Here is a 6,027-nt window from a genome sequence, read left to right as displayed (position 1 = left end):
AGTGGGGTGCCATTTCCTTCTCGTTCTGCCCTGCAGGCTTCTTTGCTTTCCGGGGCTATCCTGTGTATTGTGGGATGTTTAGCAGCATTCCTGGCCACCGCATGCTAGATGCCAGTAGCAATTTTTTTTCTCAGTAGGACAGGGGAGAACCGCTCAAAATGTCCTCTTGAGCAGACCCACAGCATCGGCAGGGAAAGCTACAGGGCTTTTGTGTCCGTCCCACACACGCAAAGCGTCGCTGGCTTCACTGGCGAGGAAGCCCCTGGCGTGCTCTCTGAAGCAAAGGCCACATGGCTGTGTAAACACGGACCATTATCGTGGTCACGTACGACTCCAGACGGAAAGGCATGACTTGGAAAAAGAATTTTTAGTTTTGGATACTGAGAGAGGAGCTTCTGACCACAATTTTTGTCCCTTCTCAAAGCTGTGACGACCCCAAATACAAAATAGTGTCCAGTCTTGACCAAGTGTCCCCAGGCCCGAATCATCCTGGTTGAGAACCCCGCCCTCCAGCATCTCTAAGTCCCACGGGCAGGAGAGGTGTGTTTCTTTGCAGAATCAAAGGATGGAGGGGACGTGGCGAGGCACGCGGTCTCCCCGCCCCACAGGCTCCTGTGAGAACCAGCTCTCAGAGCCGCCGTCACCGCGGGTTCCCCTCCTCCTTTATAACCTGCAGGGTCTGGGGGCCCCAAGACAAGGGAGTGAGCATCTTCAGTGAGACGATGGTGGCCACAAGCGAGCTTGCCATCGCCTGGGCCTCAGGTGCTCCGCCTGGGAAAGGGGGCCGAGTAGCACCTGGGTAGCCCACGGGTACCAGTGTGGGGCGGGGCTGCAGACCACGAGGTCAGCCAGCATGGCCCCCCTGGCTGGCCGCTGCGGATGGGCTGGAAATGTCAGGGTGGGGCAGTCACGGGACCCTCACCTGGGAGCGGGAGCTTTGCAGAGCACCCGGCTGCCACCTGGCTCCTGCAACTCAGTTCTACTCCGGCACTAACTCCCAGGGTCAGTGCAGGCCCATGGGTGGGGGCTCAGGCCCGCGAGGACCCCCACAACTCCAGGAGCCGGTTTCAAGCCCCAGGCCCCAGGGAGAGGTGGTGGGCAGGGAGGTTGTGGGGGGTGGAGGGAGGTAACTTCTTTAGGACACTTGATAGAGTTGTTCTCAAAGTGTGACTGGACACCAGCTTTATTACCCAGTAGCGTGAACCTGGGGCCGTCACGGCCGCAGTAACTGAGGTCTCGTCCCTTCACGGAGAGCTCCCCCGTGTGATCCTCGGGCAGCCCTGCTCGGATGGACGCAGAGAGGGCCATAGGCACACAGCACCCTTGGGAGCCTGACTCCGCTTCCTCCCTCAGTGGCCCGTTGCTCCCCTCCCAGGGTGGAGATGGAGGGGCCCTTTCCCCGGAGCTAGAGGGGGAGGAGACCGCTGGGACACAGAGGATTCCAGACGGCCCGGTCCCGGTCAGACCACCACCTCCTTCGCCCCAGAAGCCGGGTGGGAACCAGCAGGCAGAGGCTCCCAGCCGCCCCCCAACCCCTGCTTCCTGGTGGGGCCTAGGCTGCAGGGAGCGGGGCGGCTCTGCACTCCCAGGCGGGGCCTTGGCCCCGGAAGCTCCCCTGGGGGAGGGCCCAAATCCTGGAGCGGGTGCACACGCCCCCCAGCGAGGGCAGCCCCTCGCAGGCCTGAGGGCCAGCACCAGCCCGTGGTTCCTCCAGAGCCCTGCTGGCCTGTCCGCCCGCACCCAAGGCTCCAGACCCCCCCTTTCAGGGGTCCGGGATCCTGAGGGCAACTGTGGGGATGCTGAGGGGTCGTAACTGCTGGGAGACCCCGGGCTGAAGCGGGCTGCTCGTCCCCTCCCTGCAGACAGAGTCACTGTTCTTCGGGCCTCAGTGTCCCTCCCTTTACCCGGACGTTGGCCAGGGCCACCTGAGTATGCCCATGGCCTCCAGCTGTCTGGGAGGAGGGAGAAGCCGGGTGGATCCTGGGCGAGGAGGGGGGCCCAGACTCCTCCCTGGGAATCAGCTCTACCCAGCTGGGCAACAGGCAGGTCTGTCTGCTGCAGGCGGGGGCCCTGAAGGTCACAAGCCTCTTCCCAGGGCAAAGAGGAGCCATTTATCTGGTAACCAGCTCTGCCTTCACCATAAAGCCATCATAAAAGGGCTATTTGTCAAGGCCAGCCAGGACCCAGGGCTGTGCAAAGGTCTTCTCAGCCATTTAGAAACTGCACTCTCACGACGGTCCTGTGAGTTCAGCCTAGTTCCCTCCATTTTATTTCACTTTTAATTTGACTTTATAGCTTTGAATAGCTAATACGTTGCACGGTCTGCCAGTGGAACTGACGCACAGAGGCTGACAAAGCACTCATTTCTGTCCCGGCAGCGTTGGCCCTGCCAGCCACAGGCAGCCCTCGCCCCCGGCTTCTATTCTGCCCCCAGCCTGTCTCTGCAGGTAGAGAAGTGAATACTGCTGAACGTCCGCCATGGAAACCAAGCTCCAGGGATGCTCAAGTCCCTTCCATGACATAGCACAGGGGACTTCCCTGATGGTCCAGCGGTTAAGACTCTGCCCTTTCACTTCCAGGGGCCAGAGGTTCGGTCCTCGGTCAGGGAACTAAGATCCCATATGCAGTGAGGCATAAGCAAAATGATTTTTTTTTAATCACACAGTATTTGCATGAAACCTACACACATATACTCTCAATCATCTCTAGATTACCTGTGACACGTGCTGCTGCTGCTGCTGAGTCACTTCAGTCGTGCCCGACTCTGTGCAGCCCCATAGACGGCAGCCCACCAGGCTCCCCCGTCCCTGGGGTTCTCCAGGCGAGAGTACTGGAGTGGGCTGCCATCGCCTTCTCCGACCTGTGACACTTAACACGATGTAATTTCTATGTAAATAGCTGCCGGTGCATCACAGACTCGAGTTTCTGCTTTCTGGAACTTTAGAGAAGTTTTACCCCTGAATATTTTCAATCTGAGACTGGTTGCATCTGAAGCTACAGAGCGCTGACTCTCCGTTTTCATGCCCTTCCCTTCCACACTAAAGGTAGCGCATCACCCCCCAGCTCTGCACCTTGACTTCGTGTAAACAGACCGAGGTCTTTGGTATCAGTGCGTGGGGCTCTCGCGTTCTGCTTGCACGGCTGCGTAGTGCTCTGTCGTGCAGGCGCTCCACAGTTATTCAGCGGGTCCCTTGATGATGAGATGGGGAGGCGGTGGTTTCCCATCTTCTTTGTTACAGGTGCCGCCACAACGGTGAGCTCATATACCCACAACTTCACATGTGACCAGGTGCACGTGTGGCCCACATTTCCAGAAGTGAGTGACTGGGTCTGAGGTCAAGTAAGGTCCAAGGTAAGTATGGAAGAAGCTGCCAGATACGCCCCCCAACCGCCCCCCCCCGCCCAGCAGTGCGCTCCAGGGCTCATTCCCCAGCCTCTCCATCAAGGACGTCCTCTGGCTTTTGGACCCTGGAAGATGAGCCGTGGTGTTGCAATGCATGGCTATGTGCGTCTTCTCTGCGATGGGCGTCTTTGCTGCGTCTGTCACGTAGATGTCCTTTGCAGTGACTGGTCTCTTCCTATCCTCTGCGCCTTTTATTTGCTTTTTACGTTTCTAGGAGTCCTTTGCGTACGAGGAGAATAGTCCTGGTCTATTCTTTGTGTAGTAACTTTGCTTATGGTGACTTTTGCCTTAAATTGCTTTTAAATTTCTTAGTGTTTTGTGGCTGTGCTGGGTCTTTGTTGCTCCCCGTGGGCTCTCTCGGGTTGTGCTGAGTGGGGGCTACTCTTCGTCGGGGTGCCAGGCTTCTCTCGCTGCACTGCATGGCTCCAGGGCGCACAGGCTTTTCTTGCTCCGCAGCACATGGGATCTTCCTGGACCGGGGACTGACCCAGGCCCCCTGCATTGGCAGGCAGACTCAGCCACTGTACCACCAGGGAAGTTATTAAGTCATTTTTTACGTATTTGGATTTTTCATCATAATCTGAAGAAACCGTTTCCCACTGAGAAGTTATAACGGAAGTCACTCATGCATTCTTCAATATGTGAATGTTTTCTTAAGCTTTTTGTGTGTGTGTGGTGGTGACATACAAATAAGGCGTAATTCTCCATTTTAACGGTTTTTGATGTTTCAGCTGAGGGGCGTCAAGCACACTCGCATTGCTGGGCAAGCACTGCCGTCCATTTCCAGAACCTTCTCATCATTTCATGGTTTCTTTTAAAGTATTATTAATAATTACTTGATCCCTTTGAGATGCATAATACTGCCATACCAGTATTATGGGCCCAGCTTTATCTTATCCTGAATGGTTATCATGTTGTCTCAACATCACTTGTTTAAAAAGCCCACCTCGGGACTTGCCTGATGGTCCAGTGGTTAAGATGCTGTGCTCCCAGGGTGGGGGGCCTGGGGCTGCTAGCGCAGGTTCGATGCCTGGTCTGGGAACTAGATCCCACATGCCGCAACTATGACCCAGTGCAGCCCAAGTAATTGATTAATTAAAAATAAAAAGCCCATCTTCATTTTGGTTTTATCAAGCCCATCTTATTTTTTATTTAAAAAATGTATTTTATGTTGGAGATTGCCATTGCTGTGTTAGTCGGGTACATAGCAACGTGATTCAGTCACACATGTATATGTATCTTGTTTTTCAAATTCTTTTCCCATTTAGGTTATTAGAGAGTATTGAGCAGAGCTCCCTGTGCTATTCAGGGAGCTTGTGATACAGGACCTGGTTGGTGGTCTATTTTAACTACAGCAGCGTGCGCATGTCAGTACTAAACTCCCGATCTTCCTGCCCCGCGACACTCCCCCCGCCCCCATCCTGGTAACCATAAGCTCCTGCTCCAAGTCTGTGAGTCAGTTTCTGTCTCGTAAAGAAGTTCGTTTATCAAGCCCATTTTCCAGCTGAGGAAACTGAGGCCCAGAAGTGAACCCACGTGATCAGCCCCAGCACAGGTGTGTCCTCCGGCTCCCGCATCCACCTGCTGCCGCTTCTGCGTGCCGGGCGGTCGCGGCACTGAGGAGGCCATTTAGACAGCGCCCTTGGTAACCAAGCTAATACAGAGTCTGCAGGCCAGTGAGGGGAATGAGGAGAGTGAGGAGAGAGTCCATCACGCTGACCTCTCACCGTGGTGTCCTGCTGAGAGAGCCACAATCTGAGGACGGGAGGGCGTGGGCTGGGAGAAGGGGAAACACCTTTCAAATTCCAGCTCTGAAAACATCCTGGAGAGGCGAACGCCGCTGTGTTTGTTGGCAGCTGTTACTGCTGAGGCCGTCAGCAAAGCCCAGCGTGCCTGGTGGCTCCACAAGGCCAGGGCACCCTGGCAGAGCAGGTCGCTCAGAAGGAAACCCACCTGTCGTGGGAACTCGAAAACTCCTGGCACTTGCTCCCATTTGTTGCCGGGATACACTCTGAAGGGCCCAAGATGGTTCAAGGTCCCCCCCCCCAACCCCGGCCCTCATACCAGCCTTAGCAACTTTTCCTGCTGTCTCAGAACTCAGAAATGTGGCCTCATGGACATAGCTCATTATTTCCGAGAAGGATCCAGAAACCGTCCAGGGATCCCGCCTGCCGTCCAAGTGCTGGGGAGGGGGTGTGGGTCAGCTCCCCAGCTTCAGCTTCCACGTGCAGCAGGAGGGGGCTCTCCTCTCCCGGGCTGGCCCTGGCCTGAGTCTGGGCGGCATTCTATTCTGCTTTTTCGGGGTCTGCCACCCCACAGCAACCATCAGCTGGGCCTTAGGTGGGCACTGTTTCCAGGCCAGGGGTCTTGGAGCCCCTTAACACTGAGGCTCTGGGTTGAAACCATGTAACACCATTTTCTCTTGTTCTCTTTACCCACATCTGGGTCAAACTGGGAAACCAAAAGACAGCGCTGCCTATCTGGAGGGCATGTCAGGGCTCTTCCCTCACTGGCGGGGCCAGGCCCCCACCCAAGACGGGGAGGTTGGTGTGTCCCAGACCCGCCTTCTCTTTTGATGAAAGTACCAGACTGTTCCCAACAGGGACTCCCCAACAGGGGTTCCC

This window comes from Ovis canadensis, chromosome 24 (genome assembly GCF_042477335.2).
Source record: "Ovis canadensis isolate MfBH-ARS-UI-01 breed Bighorn chromosome 24, ARS-UI_OviCan_v2, whole genome shotgun sequence".
Lineage (NCBI taxonomy): Eukaryota > Metazoa > Chordata > Mammalia > Artiodactyla > Bovidae > Ovis > Ovis canadensis.
The sequence above is the reverse complement of the archived record's forward strand: the minus strand, read 5'-3'. Positions refer to the sequence as shown.